The following is a 15,820-nucleotide window of genomic DNA, read 5'->3' on the forward strand; positions in this document are numbered from 1 at the left end:
CTCAGGCTCCCGAATTCTGGTTTCCGTTTTATTCACATCCATGGATTGGGGCTGGGAACAGAGGGCGAGGCCACACTCAGACACACTCTGAGCAGGCCCTGCAGACATAGGCTGGACCCGGGCTGGGGCTGAGACGTGAAAAGCAGCCCCAGATCTGGTGGGAAGTGAGGGCCTCAGCAGGAGGCAAACACTGGCCCAACATCATGTGGGCTGCAAGGCCCTTCCCCCCTCTAGATCCTTTCCATAAACCAGGAAAGGCCTTTGCACACTAGGAACGTTGCTAAGGGGCCGCACAGTCTAGGAGAAGCTCCCCGTACCAGCCTCGCGCCCCGCCGTACCCAGGAGTACGAGGCCCCAGCTCACTGACACTGCTGGGAGTGTATGCAAAGGGAGGAGGAGAGAAACAGCATTGTTTATAACGTAAGGAAAAAGGGAACCTAAAATCTTAACATCATCGATTGTATTCACAAAACAAAAACCTACACAACTGTTAGTTAGCCTGAGCTACATCCACAGTTACGGTCACGGAAGTCTGTCCCAAGATTTCATTTTAAAAATCAATCCAGAAAATTATATACATATATATAAAATGTGCTCCTGATTTGGAAAAACCTGACGACATACTGCTGTGTGCATAAAAGGAGAAAAGGTCCACAGCGGCCTACATGAAAGGGTGAAAATAGATCGTCCCTGGGTCGTGAAAATGGATAATTTCATCAGTAGGAGAACAATAGTTATGTTTGTTCTGTGATTTTAAAAAACAAGCCCCCCAAAACCTGCTCTTGAAAGTGGGTTAAAAGGATCCCACATCCCCAGCCCGGGACAGGAAAAGCCACACTCCTCCTCGGGACACAACGTTTTTCCTGGACGGAAGGTTGTCGTTGGTGATTTGCACGCCCCACACACCCCAGTCAGGCCAGCATCCTGCAGGAGGCCAACGCCCAGGGGAGGGGGAGAGGACCCTGGGGGTCCACACAGACTGTTCCAGGGACCCTCTGGATCCACCCGCTGGCAGGGACTTAGGGCCCCTCAGGGAGGGTGTCGACTCCCAAGACCCCCCACAGCCTTTCCTGGTGTCCCCACCACACAGCGCTGAGCACGGTCCGGCCCCCAGCTGCAGGCATCATGGCCTTTCCCCACCGGCCTCCTGCAGACGCGGCTCCTGCCCCACTCTGTACACACCTGGTGAGCTCTCTGTTGCGTTAGACCCTGAGAGAGCGGCTACTGTCTGGCTCCTTCTGCTTCAATATTCTGCCTGGCCACGGCCCTTTCAAAAGAAAAAAAAGTAAATAAATCTCTCAAAATAGGGTCCATCCTGGGACCTGGGTGCCCTGTGTGCACAGACAGGAGAAAAAAAGGGCCCGCCCAGTGGGAAAATGGTTCCCCAAGGCCACCTCCCAGAGCTACACTCCCCAGTTCTGGGGCCCTGTCAGCCCTGCCCACTGTAGGGGTGGAGATCTGGGCTCTGGAACCCAGCTCCTGGCTCCAGGGAAGCCACCACCGGGACTGACCTGCCAAGAGGCCATTCTCCCACAGGTCAGTGCAGGACGGGGCCATTGGGTAGGCTCGGGACCCCGCACCCCATCCTCTTTACCAGGCTCCTGCAGAGCTATGGAGCCTTCACCCTCTTCTCTCAGACAGCAGAAAAATCTCTCAGGTGAGGAGAAAAGAAAACCTGCACCGCCCCTCACTTTGAAGGATGGAGGGGGTCCCGGAGGTCGACCCCAGCCCACCAAGGATCAGGGTTTGCAACCCCAGCCTCCGAAGGATCAGCTCGTGGACTGAGAGGGGCTACTCGCTTGCTTGTCTGTTGTCAGGGAAAAGAAACCTGAATTCAGGATGGCCAGGCTAGAGACACCCCCCAGTCCTCCAGAGAGAAAAATCTCTGAACAGCCGACTGTGGGGAGGATGAGTCCAGAGAGCACGAAAGGCTTGAGGTTCTTTCCTGCGAAAACCCTGGGTGTGATATAATGACCGGCTCCCCCAAATCCTGAGTCCAGGGCATTCAACAGGAAACATAAGGACATTTTGGAAAGAATGAAAATGTGTTTTGCTTTACACAGAACAAGACACAAACGTTCACGGCCACATTACTCCCAATAGCCAAAAAGACCATCGCCAGATGAGCGAGTAAAACACGGTCTGGCCACGTGAAGGGCCGTTACCCAGCCTTGAAGAGGAAGGAAAGTCAGACGCTTGCTATGGCACGGATGAGCCCCGAGGACACTGTGCCGAGGGAAAGAGCCCAGACGCATAAGGGCAAATCCTGTGTGATTCCACTCCTGTGCAGTCCCAGGTCGTCCGCTTCATGGAGACGGAAGCCGAACGGTGGGTGCTGGGGGAGGGGGACTGGGAAGTTTGTTTCACGGGCACAGAGTCTCGGCTAGGGAAGATAAAACATCCTGGAAATTGACAGTTAGTTAATGTAAATGTATTTCATGCCACCAAGCTGTAGACTTAACAACAGCTAAGATGGTGGAGTTTGTTATATATATATATATATAATACATATTACACAAGTTAAAAAGTAATTTTTACAACACATACCACATGACCCCAGTGATGTGAGCACACACATAAACACAGACGTGTTTGTATGCACGGACAGACACACAGACATGTGGCTTAAAGTTCTGAAAGAAATGCCCGGAAGGCTGACGGCCGTGGGCTTTGGGTGGGGAGATAGCGCGGCCCAGAGATAAGACCCCTCCCCCACGGCGCTGCTTCCCTGCTGGAGACTTGCTGCGATTTCCAAGTTTTCTAAAAGGGGCAGGCAGTCCTTTCACAATGGAACAGAAGTTATGAAATGTGCACCTTCCCCTGCCTGCCCCACTTGGCCCTTTCGGCCTCACTCCACACAATGGGGTCGTTCAGCCGCCCTGCCACGCTGCCACGCACTTGCGGCTGCACCCTGGTTCCTCAGCCATCAGCCAGGACAGCGCCGCCCACGCCCTCGCCCGGCCTCCTTCCTCCTCCCTTGGGGAGGGGCAGAGGCGCCCCCAGGCCAGCATCCCCACGGTTGTGCCCACCCATGCCCAGGCATCCCTCCGTCCCCTGTGGGACAGTGGGCACCAGCCAGCGCCCTCCCCTCCTGAGGGTCAGAGACACTTTTCCAGCTGCTGCACTTTGCTGTGTTCCCCCAATGCATAATGGTGTCTGTACAAGGCACATTCTTGGTGCATGGCCATGCCTCCGTGCCAGAACCCCAGACGTCTTCCTGCATTCCTGGGCTATGACACCACCCCACAGCCTGGTGTGTGCACTCTGCCAGATGTGTGCGTGGAGCTGGCCGTGGTGGCCTGGCCGGGCCTGGGGCAAGGGGGGCCCTGTGAGGACGTGGCTGCAGGGCTGAGGGGCTGCCTGTGTCTTGTGGCCAGTGGGAGGCCTGCTGGGGAGCCTCTGGCCCCCAAACCCGGCCTTGACACATCCCGCCCAGATAAGAACCTGCCCCTGTGATGCTCATGGCCGGTGGCCCGAGGGTGGCCGTCCTGCTTTCCTGTTCAGCAAAGGGAGGCCCTGCGTGGTCTGAGGTCCAAGGACCCCCAGCGATCCCTGAGCAAGGGTGGCCAGCGGGATTGAGGCCAGGCCAGGCTGGGGTTGCGGGTGACCGTGCTCTGGGGGCTCTGAAAGGCGAAGTGAAGGGTGAAGACACGCCTCTTCAGGCAGCACCAACCAGGCAGATCAGGGTCCTCCCACCGTGCCCAGAAGGCCAGCCCAGAGAGGACCCCACAGGCACAGGGGGCACCTGCATGCCAGGCCAGCACCACCAAGTGATGTGACCCCAGGAGCAGCCACCTGGCCAAGAACTGTCTGCCTATCCCAGGGCCTCTGAGCTCCTGGGATGTGGGAGAGGGGCGGCCTCTCTTCTGAAACCCACTGAGGGGACAGGGACTCAATGGTCAACGTGGCTCGAGATCCATCACATCCAGTCCACGTGTAACTGTCCCAAAGGCTGGATGAGAATTCCTAGTTCCCCCCTCACAGCTACGTGCCCTGGGCCAGTGGCTCACCCTCTCTGTGCTGTGGTTCCTCCCTCGAGCAGTGAGGAATAATGGTGCAGTGATCATCTGTAATGATCCTGCAGTGAGGACTGATCCTGCAGTGAGGGGAATGATCTGCGGCTGAGGACCTGATCCTGCGGTGTAGGAACGATCCTGCAGTGAGGAACGAGCGCGCAGGAGGACTGATCCTGCCAGTGAGGACTGAGCGTAGCAGTGAAGGACTGTCTCATGAGAATGATCATGCGGTGAGGACTGATCCTGGGGAGGAACGATCCTGCAGTGAGGAACGATCGGGCAGTGAGGACTGATCCTGCAGTGAGGACTGAGCGTGCAGTGAGGACTGATCCTGCAGTGAGGAATGGTCGTGCAGTGAGGAACAATCCTACAGTGAGGAACGATCCTGCAGTGATCATCTGCAATGATTGTGCAGACCTCATTGAGCGGTTGCGCCACAGACATAACATGGGTCCAAGTGCACTCAGCACCAAGCGGGGCCTTCCAGTCACTCATAGTCATAATCCCATTTACCCAAACAGAGTTCAGAGGCTGAGAGATCTGGTCTGTCCTGCTGGTAGAGGCTGAGACCTGCCTGTCACATGGTGAGCCTCCCTCTGCTTATTCTCGCCCAGAGCCCCGTGCCCCCCTGCCCCCACCAGTGCCCACACTGCCCTCGTCCTCCACCCAAAGCAACAGCTTTGTCACTAAACTCCCCACTCAGAAAACCAGAGAGTGCTCATCTACTCAGGATGCTCAGAGCCACTGTTTAACTCGGGTGCAATTTTAAAATGTCATCTGTGTTTATCTCTAGGTGATGGGATTTTAGCTAACTTTGAAAAGTTTGTCTTTCTTTCACAGCATACTTTGTGCTGTTTGAAAATTACAAAGCCCTATTTTTAAATCCTTCTGTATCTTCCTCTCCCCTCTCCTCATAGACCTTCTCTGCTCTGGTCAGCCAGGTCCAGGGGCTGCCCCACCCTCTGCGCTGGCCCTCAGCCCACTTCCCGTCCAGCCCCTGCGTGTGACACCGCGTGCCCGTCTGCCCGCCCCCCTCAAGCCTGCAGTGGTGTTGCTGGCACAGCTGAGTCCACCTGGAACGTTCCTCATTCTCCACGGCGGCTCCCAGAGGGGCAACAGGTGATGGCAAAGGAAGAAAACTCAGGCTGGGGACGAGCCTCATCCCAAGCTCCCCAGGCTCCTCTCCTTTGAGACTTGGATATCCTGAGTCCATATGTTGTCCCGAGGCTCCTGGACCCTGCCCCCAGCAGAAGCCCTAGGCTGGAATGAGGGCAGGATTTTACAAGCAGCTCTGTGTCCTGGGCAGCCCCATGAGGGCTCTCTCTCCCGAGGGCAAAGGGGACAGAGGGACCCCCATCCCAGCAGGGGCACCTTCCACTCCTGCACCAACACCCCCCGAAGCCCCCACAGTCCGCTGTCCAGCATCCAACCCAGTCAGGTTCCCGAAGCCCCCAGTGCAAGGGTCTAATCCAATACGGCAGTGAGTGGCCCCGTGCGTGACTGTCCCGGCACTGCCGGCGCAAATGACCACAAACAAGGTGGCTTAAAACAACAGAATTGTGCCGTCTCACAGCTCTGGAGGCCAGAGTCTGCAATCGAGGAGTGGCAGGACCACGAGGTGTCTGCCTGAGGGAGCTCCCCACGGCTGCTCTCAGGGGACCCTGCCCTGTGTCTTCCTGCTTCTGGTGGATCAAACGCTCCTGGCCTTTGGCCACAGTGCTGCAATCTCTGCCTCTGTCTTCACGTGGGCCTCACCCTCTGTGTCTCTGTTTTCTTCTCGGAAAGACACCAGGCTTATTGGGTTAGGGCCTGTCCTTATGATATCATCCTAGCTTGATTACGTCTGCAGAGACCGTGTTTCCAATACAGCCACATTCACAGGCCCCGGGGGTTAGGACGCGAACATGTCTTTTCAGGGAACACAGTCACACATAATTCCCTCCCATCACCATGTTGAATAGCAGATCCAGTGACTAGTGAGTTTTAACAAAAGGAAACATCTGTAAAAGGTACAATTAGGCAACTGCAAAACCCTACCACTGGTGCAATGCTTTATTCTCTTGGGCTGGTCTTTAGTTGCAAACAATTAACAATTCTTAAGGTCTACTAAATTCTGTTTTAAAGATCTTCAAAATCAGTTTCATGAATGAGCTAAAATGTGCACCTTTACGAAATAAAAACCACGTCTCAGAGTTTACACTGTCACGCTGTTTAAATGTTAAACACAAAAGTGCTGAGGTCACAACAAATCAGAAAACGGAAATAAGTTGTTTCTTCACTTTTCTAGTCACAGTGCTGTCGCTGTTTATTTCTACTCGACTGTTTTGACACAGAAAATGTGGTATTGAGGTCGGAGACAGGCAAGCCTGGTCCCCGGACCGACCAAAGACAGGACAAACTGGAAGGGATGCCGAGGCCACCTCCAGTCGCTCACTGCCTTGGCAACACCTGGAAGCGACTGCCCATCCTCCAGCTATATCTGAATAACCTGCCCCCTAATTAGCATGTCATTAAAAGTGGTTATCAATATGACTGCAAGTTGGTCCTGGGCGGCTGCACTCTGCACACTGCCTGAGGGGCAGCCCCGCTCTGTGGGAGCAGTCGCAGAGCCGGACCACCACCCGCTCACCAACCTCAGCCAAGCTGCTGGCTTCCCCACCACCTCGCTCCTGAGTCCCTTCCGGAGGGAGCCGAGAAGCCGCCCAGCATCAGTGCCCCAGGGCTGAAGACGCAGCCGCACCCAGAGCCAGTGCAAACGCTTCTGTGGCTTCGAATTTACTCCTAAAACCAGTGCATGTCGCTGAACCCCACTGGACTGGGACAGCAGCTCTAACTGGGAGTTCTACAACTAAACACCACAGAGAATGTAGTGTTTACTGAAGCCTACATGTAATCCTGTCATTGCTTGAACGTGTCTCCAGGAAAGATAAGATGAAGTCCTAACTCTCAGTACCCACAGGGGGAGGCCTCACTTGGAAATCACATCTTCAAGCAAATTCAGATTTACATTCAATCAAATTCAAATTAGGTCATTAGAGGGGGCCTAAGGCAGGGTCCCGGGCAGGAGGGGTGGGGGCCACATCCCTGCCTCCTTCTCAGACAGGACCTGGTCTCAGGGCTCAGCCTGTGAGCTCTCTGCCCGTGCTGCTGGCCACTCGGAGAGGCTCTCCGACACACACTGGTCAGCCCCTGCTGGCCAGCCTCACCCTGAGTCAAACCCAGGAGAGACAGTGACAGAAGCCACCCGGCGAGGGTGGGGCTGAGAGGGAGGAAAGGCCCAAGGGAGCTGGCGGGGAGGGTGGGTGCCGGGACGTCTCTCACAGCAGGCTGCTCCCTTTGCCCTCGTTTTCTGCCCATGAAGCCACTTTCCAACTCGCCAGGAACGGGGAACCCTTGGTAGGAGATGGGACGGGTGTCCCAGAGCCGGGACGAGCAATTGCAAGCTCAGATCCCTTCTGTCTCCTGTGACTCTCACTGTTTTGAACCCAAAAGGCCCACAGATGGCTGTAACTGTGACCACATCTCCCAGAGTCACCTGGGTCCCAGGCCCGACCACTCTTTGGGAACCGGCTGCCACCCGTCCACTGTCATCGGTTCAGACTCAGCAGCCTCATTACCTGGGATGAGCCAGGGCGTTGTGTCGGGAGCCGGGGGGCTGCATGAGCCCCAGTCCCTTCCAGTAAGAAACCCCTCCTGGTCCCCACGCTCCAGCCTCTAGGCTGTGGGACTCACCCTTCAGGTGGCCAACACTCCTATGGTGGCGTGATCCTTTCCTCTCCCCATGCAAACAGACGGCGCAGGGACCTCGTGCAGGGCCATCACCGCCCAGAGGACAGTCCGTGCCTTGCTGCTGACCGGGGGCCCTGAGGCATCGGGCGTCCTCCCATGCATCCCTCTCCCCTATGCCTGGGCCTTCCAGGCCCCCACCCCCACCGCCTGGACCGGTGGACACCTCCCCATCGCCCCTCTGATCCACAGCCAGCACAGGGGGAGGCCCCTCCAGAGGGTGGAGGCCATTGCCCGAGTCTAGCTGCCAAGAACAACAAGGAGAAGGGGAGTGGGGCTCCCCTCCCCCAACTCTCCACCCAGACCCCACTCAAGGGACACATTCACCGAAGACAGGAAGCCCCACATCTGATGCCTGCCGGGCCTGCTCACCGCTTCCCGGAACGTGCCCCTATCTCATCAGGAAACACCAGGCCAGGCCTCTCCTGTCCACGGTCTCTGAGTGGGAAGAGGCAGGAGCTCCTCTCTCAGGGCCGGGGCCCATGAGCAAAGTGCTTCGCTGCGGACCCTGGCGAGGAGGCCCCTCCAGGGCAGCTCGGTGGACCCTTCCTGCAAGTTTCTGCCGATGCCTCGATTCCTCCGCTTCCAGCCTCCGACCCAGGACGGCACCAGCCCTCCACCGCAGCGTGATTTCTGAAAAACCAGGATCCCGAGACGCCCTGCACTAGTGCAGACAGGGTATGCCCTGCCTGTTTCCTTCGATTCCGTGTCCAGTGCTGGTGCACAGCCTCAAGTCATCCGCCCTCCTCGGCCTCCCAAAGTGCTGGGATTACAGGCGTGAGCCACCACACCCGGCCTCCCAAATTCTTCTGCAACCACCATCCTCCCGGTGCCCTCGGCCCTGAGTAGGGAGGCTGGACCAGGAGGAGCACAAGTGGAGGGGAGGGCAGGTCCTGTCCTGGGAGAACAGATTCCAGACCCCAGCCAGGAACGGGTGGGATTCCTGGGAAGGGGGCCAGGGAGTGGACAGAAGTGAGCCTTGGTCTGCCTGGGGCCCAAGTGACCAGTAGCGACCCGAGCTCCCTCTCATCGACTGGGGAAACTGAGGCATCCACCACCCATGGTGCCCCAGGCAGAGCCCAGCCTGCCCCAAGACACTGCCGCTTTGCTGTACGTGGGGCTTTTCAGGCGAGGCCGGGGTGCGTGCAGGAGATCCAGAGGGGCAGGGCCCTGGGGAGATACCACGTCCCATGGGGCAGTGCCACAGCCCTCCCCAGGCTTCCCTGCATGGCAGCCCTGGCCTGAGGCAGCCAACCCGTGGGCTTCCATCTTCACAGCCAGAGGGAGGAGTGAGCAGGGCTGGTCTGCAGCAGGACTGGTGGAACCTGGGCCAGGGCCTTAAACAGTCACAAGACCCTGGTGGGTCACAAGGATCACCCACACCCTTCCCAGTCCACCAGCACAGGTGGTGCTGCGAGAAGACCGATGGACGCCCCGTGTGGCGGCCCCTCGGCTCTGCAGCAGGGACAGCTCTCAGTGTCTCCTGACCAGGCCGTCCCAAGGCCGTTTACCGTCTGGGGGACCAGGGTCCTGGCAACACAGGACGGGGCATCATCACCACCCGGGAGCAAACGCTAAGCCACACGTGTAAGACCCTGCAGGGCCCCTGGAATGATCGACCTTCCCACGGTGACCTCTCAGACCCCTGGGGCTCAGTTTTGGGAAGTAGGTGGCACGTCTGTGACAACAAGGTCCAGCAGCCACCACCCAGGCCCATCTTCACACCCGGGATCCCAGGCCCTGCCCAGCATCATGCCCACACACGGCAGCTATCTTGGGCGGCTCGAGGTGCCACAGCTGCCATGGGGGCTGGGGCTGAGCTGAGGGCCATCATGTGTGGGGCCACAGGCCGCAGGGGCCCCCTGGGAGAGACCCACCTGCTCATTTTCTTTTTTTTTTTTTCTAGACGGAGTCTCGCTCTGTCGCCCGGGCTGGAGTGCGGTGGCGCAATCTCGGCTCACTGCAAGCTCCGCCTCCCGGGTTCACGCCATTCTCCTGCCTCAGCCTCCCGAGTAGCTGGGACTGCAGGAGCCCACCACCGTGCCTGGCTAATTTTTTTTGTATTTTTAGTAGAGATGGGGTTTCACCGTATTAGCCAGGATGGTCTCAATCTCCTGACCTTGTGATCTGCCTGCCTCTGCCTCCCAAAGTGCTGGGATTACAGGCGTGAGCCACCGCGCCCGGCCCCACCTGCTCATTTCTAACCTTCAGTATCGGCCACAGCAGTGTTTGAGGTTGAATTCTACATTTTTATGGTTTCTCAGCAAAGCAACGCTTCCTGCTCACGGTTTGGGCTGAGCCCCTGGGGTTTCAGGGCGTCTGGAGCCTGTGCTGGGATGGGGCAGGGCGTCCACGCTATCTTCGTCTGAAGGGCTCTCGCCAGTGGACGTCAGCCTGACCTCCCGTCACTCTTGCGGCCCTGCCACCAACGCTCCTTCCCTCTGCAGCTGGGGCCACTCCCCCTTCGCACTGCCCTGAAGCTCTTCCTGCGTGACCGGCGCCAGGCCATGGTGGGGGGTGTCCCCGGAGGAGGTTTCCCAGATGCACCCCAGTCATGGCCGCATCTGGGCCCTCCCTGGAAGTCGCCCATTCTCTGTCCTCAGTGTCCTCCGCCCTCAGCAAACACCACAGGCCTCTCGCAGACGGCAACCCATGTGCAGCAGCCATGATCGGCACTTCCCAGCACTGCGGGGCCACGGCCTGGGGTAATACCTGGCCCCAAGGGGCTGTTCCACGGCGGGGAGCAAGCCCTGGGAGGCGCTGGCGTCGGGAAATCAGACAGAGTCTGCTCCACAGGGAAAGCCGCATGCAGCTCAGCTGGACTCAAGCTCAGGGTGGGGGGAGGCAGCTGAGGCGCCTGAAGGCTGGGCTGGGGCAAAGCAGCTGGAGGCCGGAGAGAAGGGCAGGCCCTGACAGCAGGCGAGCGTGGCATGGACCCACCAGGTTCGTCTCTTCACCGGACTGAGGCCCTCCCTTCCCCACCAGGCTGATCTCACCGGACTAAGGCCCTCTCTTCCCCAGGTCCCGGGCCGGCCTCCATGTCCTACACCACTCAGCTTCGGTGGGTCACTGGACAGACTGCAGGGACAGTCTCTGCCTGCCTTGGGGTTTTTCCTCCCCAGGTTCCAGTTCTCCCACAAACGCCCTCTGCTCACCTCTCAAGGTACAGGAAGAGCCGTGCTCAGAGGTCCCACTGGAGACCCCTCCAAGGCACGGCAGGTGCCAGCAACAGCAATACCAGGGCACCCTGCCTGGAAGTGGAGCCAAGTGAGCAAGTCTGGGGGCTCTGGAGGTCCAGACAAGACCTTCTGGGGGCAGAAAAGTCAAGTGTCCTGGTCAAGGACACACCGTGGCTGGGACCAGGGACCCCTCCCCACCACCCTGGGAAGCACAGCTCCCTGTGCAGAAGTCCAGACCTGAGTGGAGCTCAGCTCACACCGGAGAGGCAGAAGCCCCAGCAGTGACTTCTCCCTGAGCTGCAGCTGCAGCGAGGCGTCCCCGGCACAACCCCACGGCTCCAGGTGGAACCAGGTAGAGGAGGAGCCTGGGAACCACTCAAGAGGAGCCGGGCGGGGAACACGGCCCCTGCAGCGTCTCCTGGGCAGAAGCAGGTGTGGTCAGGATGAAGGAAGCACCTGGTCTGTGGCCCAGACAGTGTCTCCTCCTATCCACATCCAGAGCAACACTGAGGTTGAACAGAGGCTCTGGTGGACAGAGACCCGTGGGCACCGCCCGGTCTGCCCCTGCCCAAGCTGCTTCTTACAGAGCCCAACTGCACGGCACACACATCGCCTCACGGGTCCTGCCACCCTCGTCCACCCGCCCACAGACCCACCACGCCCCTCACGGGTCCTGCCACCCTCGTCCACCCGCCCACAGACCCGCCACGCCCCTCACGGGTCCTGCCACCCTCGTCCACCCGCCTACAGACCCTCCACGCCCCTGTCAGGCCCAGGGAAGTGCAGCGCCTGTGGGTGGGCCTGGCAGACCCAGCCAACATGGCCAACACCCAACCTGGCAGCCGCTGCAGCCAGAGACCAGTTATCTACCATCAAGAATGTGCCCTTGACTATTTTTATGTCATCTGTGTTTTCTTTATTGCCTCAGTTTTTAGTAAAGCTCCTTGTTGGACATGTTAGTCCAGCTCAGCAGTGCTAAAAGGGGAAAGGAAGGGGCGCTGGGCTCTTTCTGGGCGGAGAGCGCTGGGCAGAGTGGCTCCCAGCCCCTCACCCTCCCTGGGCCCTCTGCCCCCCCCCCAGCGCCCTCCCCCTCACTGGAGCCTGGTGTTTTTTTGTTTCTTTGTGTTTTAGCATATTTTTCATCTTGCCCCTGATCAAGCTGATGGCCAGGAAAGTATGTGGCTTGGTAAGCAAAATTCTTCTGAAGAAATTCCAGAGCCCCCAGCCGCCGTGACCTCACCGCCCTGATACCAGCCAAGCCTCCGCTGTTTTTATAAATCACGGCCCGCCCGGGTGGCAGCACACAGTGGCCCAGTGTTGACTCCAGATTCCTCACGTTCCCTGGCATCCCCCGTGGGGCCCCTGTCCCAGCAGTGGGGGGAGCAGAACAGGCAGCTCAGGGTCCCTGGGCAGCCATCCCCTCCCCGCTGGGTGAGCCGGCGTCCTCCCTGCAGGTCTGCGTCCCCACGTCCCGCTCCTGGCTTCTGCCCCTCAGAACCCCTGCCATAGCTGCACTGCCACGACCTCCTGCTGTTAGTGGCCGCCCCCACCTCCGGAGCCCAGCCTACTCTGCTCTGAGGTTGCCTGGGTGGGCACCCACCTGGAACCAAGGGTGAATGGCAGAGCCCGTGCTGGCTGCAGGCCAGACACCAGCAGGGCTGACCAGGCCCCAGGCCGCTCCTCCGGCAGGGGCAGCACCCACTGCGTGCTGGCACAGGGGCTGCACTGGGAACCAAGGCTCGGCCCTTCTCCCAGGACTCAGCCCGGGCTGATGTCCTAGAGGGAAGACCTGGGGGTAGGGGCATGGTGGGGGAAGGAATGGCGTGAGGGGAGGGGTGTTGGGGGAATCCCACAGGAGAGGAAGGAAGAGGCTGAGGTCACAGGCGCAGAAAATCCCAGGATAGCAGAAGGCTCTTGGGCCTCTGAGCGCTGCTTCCTGGGCCTCTGCTCACAGCCCCGTGCCCTCCTGGTAATGAGGAACCCACCTGCCGTCCTTCACAAGGGCTGGTTTAATCCCAGCAGGCAGGTTCCCGGGAACAGTAGGCCTCCCTCCATGCTTGCCCAGTGAGTGGTCAGGGAGGAGGACCCCAGGGTCTCACCAGCTCCTCTCAGGACCCTCACCACTTTTGACCACACAAAGGAGCAAAGAAGGGTTCCCGAGGGCGGCCAGGGCCGAGACCCCACCAACACGCCTGACGGATGAACTCCGGGGGCCGCTGCCTGCACAGAAGGGGAGCGGACGGCCCGGCTGGGGCCAATTCCCACCACGCCGGCCTGGTTTCTAAACAGTTTAATCAATTAGCGAGGTGGACGCCCTCAGTGTCAGCTGCAGTGCTAATGAGGGGCCCCGCCCCCACCCGTAGGACCTGAAGCCAGACTCTGGCCCCTCAGCAGGTCCTCCCAGTGCAGTGGGGGCCGGGGGGGGGGCAAGGAGGGGGTCTGGGAACCCAGCGGTGCAGCCTCCACCAGAGGCTCAGCCACAGGGTGCCCAGTGCCCGGCCCTCCCTGCAGCCAGCTTTCCTTCTGGAACCACAGGGAACCTCTGACAAAGCCCTCGCAGCAGAGGAAGCTCAACTCCTGCGAGAGCCAGGAAGGGGCTGGCTCCATACGTGGGGGGAGTCGAGGTCGAGGGAGGCTGAGGGGTGAGCCGGGACTGTCTCTGCCACCCCAGCGTCCCAGCTGACGCCTCTCTCTCTCACACACAGAGACACATGTGAACACGGGCCACATTCCTGCCCAACATGACATGGCTTGCACACGCGGGGCCTCGGCCAGCCCCATGACAAGCGGGAAACCGAGTCACAGCTCCCATGGGGCCCAGCGTTTGCAGATGGGGGACCAGCGTGGAGCTGTGGGCTGCGGTTGCTCTCAGCTTCTCTGTCATGGCCATCAGTCGACTGGACCCCCAGGGTGAAAGGTGGAGGTGTCTGGGCATCCAACAGGCAGGAGGCCGCCCACCACCCAGCACAGGCTGCCCCCTCGACCCGGAGAGTTCTTGGAAAACCTCCAGGGCTCCCCGGAGGGAAAACGGCAGGTGGAGGGGCAAGTGGGGCCGGAAAAGCAGGGGCGATCCTCACTCTGGGAGCAAGGAGGAGCCTGTCAACCCCCCTCCCTTATGGGGGGACTGACAGATATGGGGCTACGGGGAAAAGCCACCACCCCCAAGGGCTCCGAAGCCTCCGACTTGTCTTGGGAAAGTCTCGCTGCTCTTGGAGCACGTGGGGACGATGGGGCCACCCTGGAGGGGAAGCAGTTGCTGTCCAGGGCAGGACCAAGTGTTCAGCGAGGACAGTGCCGGCTGCGCTGCACTCCGATGGCCTTTCTGGTCGCTCTCCGGAGACGAGTCACCCCCTGAGCCCCGGCCTCCTTGCCTTTGTGTGGAGCTCCCCAACCCTCTCTGGTGGCAAAATCCAGTGAGCCAGGACCCCCTGCATTGGTGATGACCTAGTGAGTCTCCCCCTGGTCACCTGCACCTGCCCCCACTGGGCTCCCTGCCACCCACCCTGGCCTGCCCAGGTCAGACGCCCCCAGCAGATGGGAACCCTCAGGGCTGGGTGTCGTGTTCACCCCTGGGGTGTCAGGCAGGACCATGATATCAAGTCCCCAGGAAGGAGCTGGGGGTGCAGATCTGCAGGCAGGGGGGTCCTGCAGAGGAGAGAGCTCAGGGAGAGCCCGGAAGCCACTTCCAGATGCCGGGCTGCAGGCGTGGCTCAAAGCCCACCTCCTCTGTGAAGCCCACCTCGACCCTCATAGTTAGAAGTGAGTTCTGCACCCCTTAGCACCCACACACTCAACCCTGACCCTCTCTTTTTCCTCGGAGGACATGTGGATCCACTGTGCGCATGTTCACGGCCGTGGGCTCCTGCAGGAGGGCAGGTCCCAGAGCTGAGCAGGCAGCTGGACCTCACAGCCCTGTCCTGGTCCAGTGAAGAGATGAGGCCCCAGTGCCATCAGGGTGTCCTGCTGCGGCAGTGGGGCATGGGGGGTCCACACACGGCTCTTGGGGCTCCCTGGCACCCCAATAAGCAGGGCAGGCAGGCGTGGGTCCCCCAGGGGCCTGTGCCAGGGGCCCTGACTGACGCTGCTCGGAGGTGGGAGGAAGGCGGACACCCCTGAGCATCCATGAACTACAGGGGCCTGAGGCATCCCATGGGTAGGAGGAGAAAACTGGGTCCAGCGTCCTCACGAGTCCCTCTGTCCCCAGCTCTAATGTGGGGCCCCGCCTGGCAGGGTTGTGGAGGAGAGGTGAGGCTGCCCCTCTGCAAACAGACCAGGGAGTGCAGTGACCACCAACTACTGGGCAAACCCATCAGGCTGGGGCTCCCTGCACTAGCGTGTTTGAAGAACGTGGTGAGAAAGGCGTCCGGGCCTCTTAAAACCTTGGGATTGGACCAGAGGAGGTGTCGGAGGAGCAGGACAAATGGAGCTGGCACTAAGGGAGGGTGGGTCCCTGAGCGCATTGTGGCCTGACACCTGGAGGCTCTGGGCAGCAGGAGGGCATGGGTCAGAGGGAGGTCAGGCACTTTAGCTGCTGGGAAATGTGGATCTTCCCACTGCCCTGCAACCAGCAGCCGCTGGGGGAGGCTCCCTCGTGGTACTAGGCTCACAGGCCAGAGAGGAGAAGGTTCTCGTGTGCCAGCACCAGGCGCCCACCCACAGGCCCCAAGGCTGCCTCTCACAACAGCCTCCTGGAGCCCTCCCACCTCAGCACCTGCCCCCCACCCCGGAGTGGAGACTTTCTGGTAAGCTTTGCTTTCCCCTAGACTCTGAACCAAAAGCCCCCCAGCCCACAGGCACTTCTTAAAACACAGTAGCCTCCCATGAAGCGTGACCTCTACT

Source organism: Rhinopithecus bieti, unplaced genomic scaffold (genome assembly GCF_001698545.2).
Source record: "Rhinopithecus bieti isolate Rb0 unplaced genomic scaffold, ASM169854v2 scaffold_56100, whole genome shotgun sequence".
Lineage (NCBI taxonomy): Eukaryota > Metazoa > Chordata > Mammalia > Primates > Cercopithecidae > Rhinopithecus > Rhinopithecus bieti.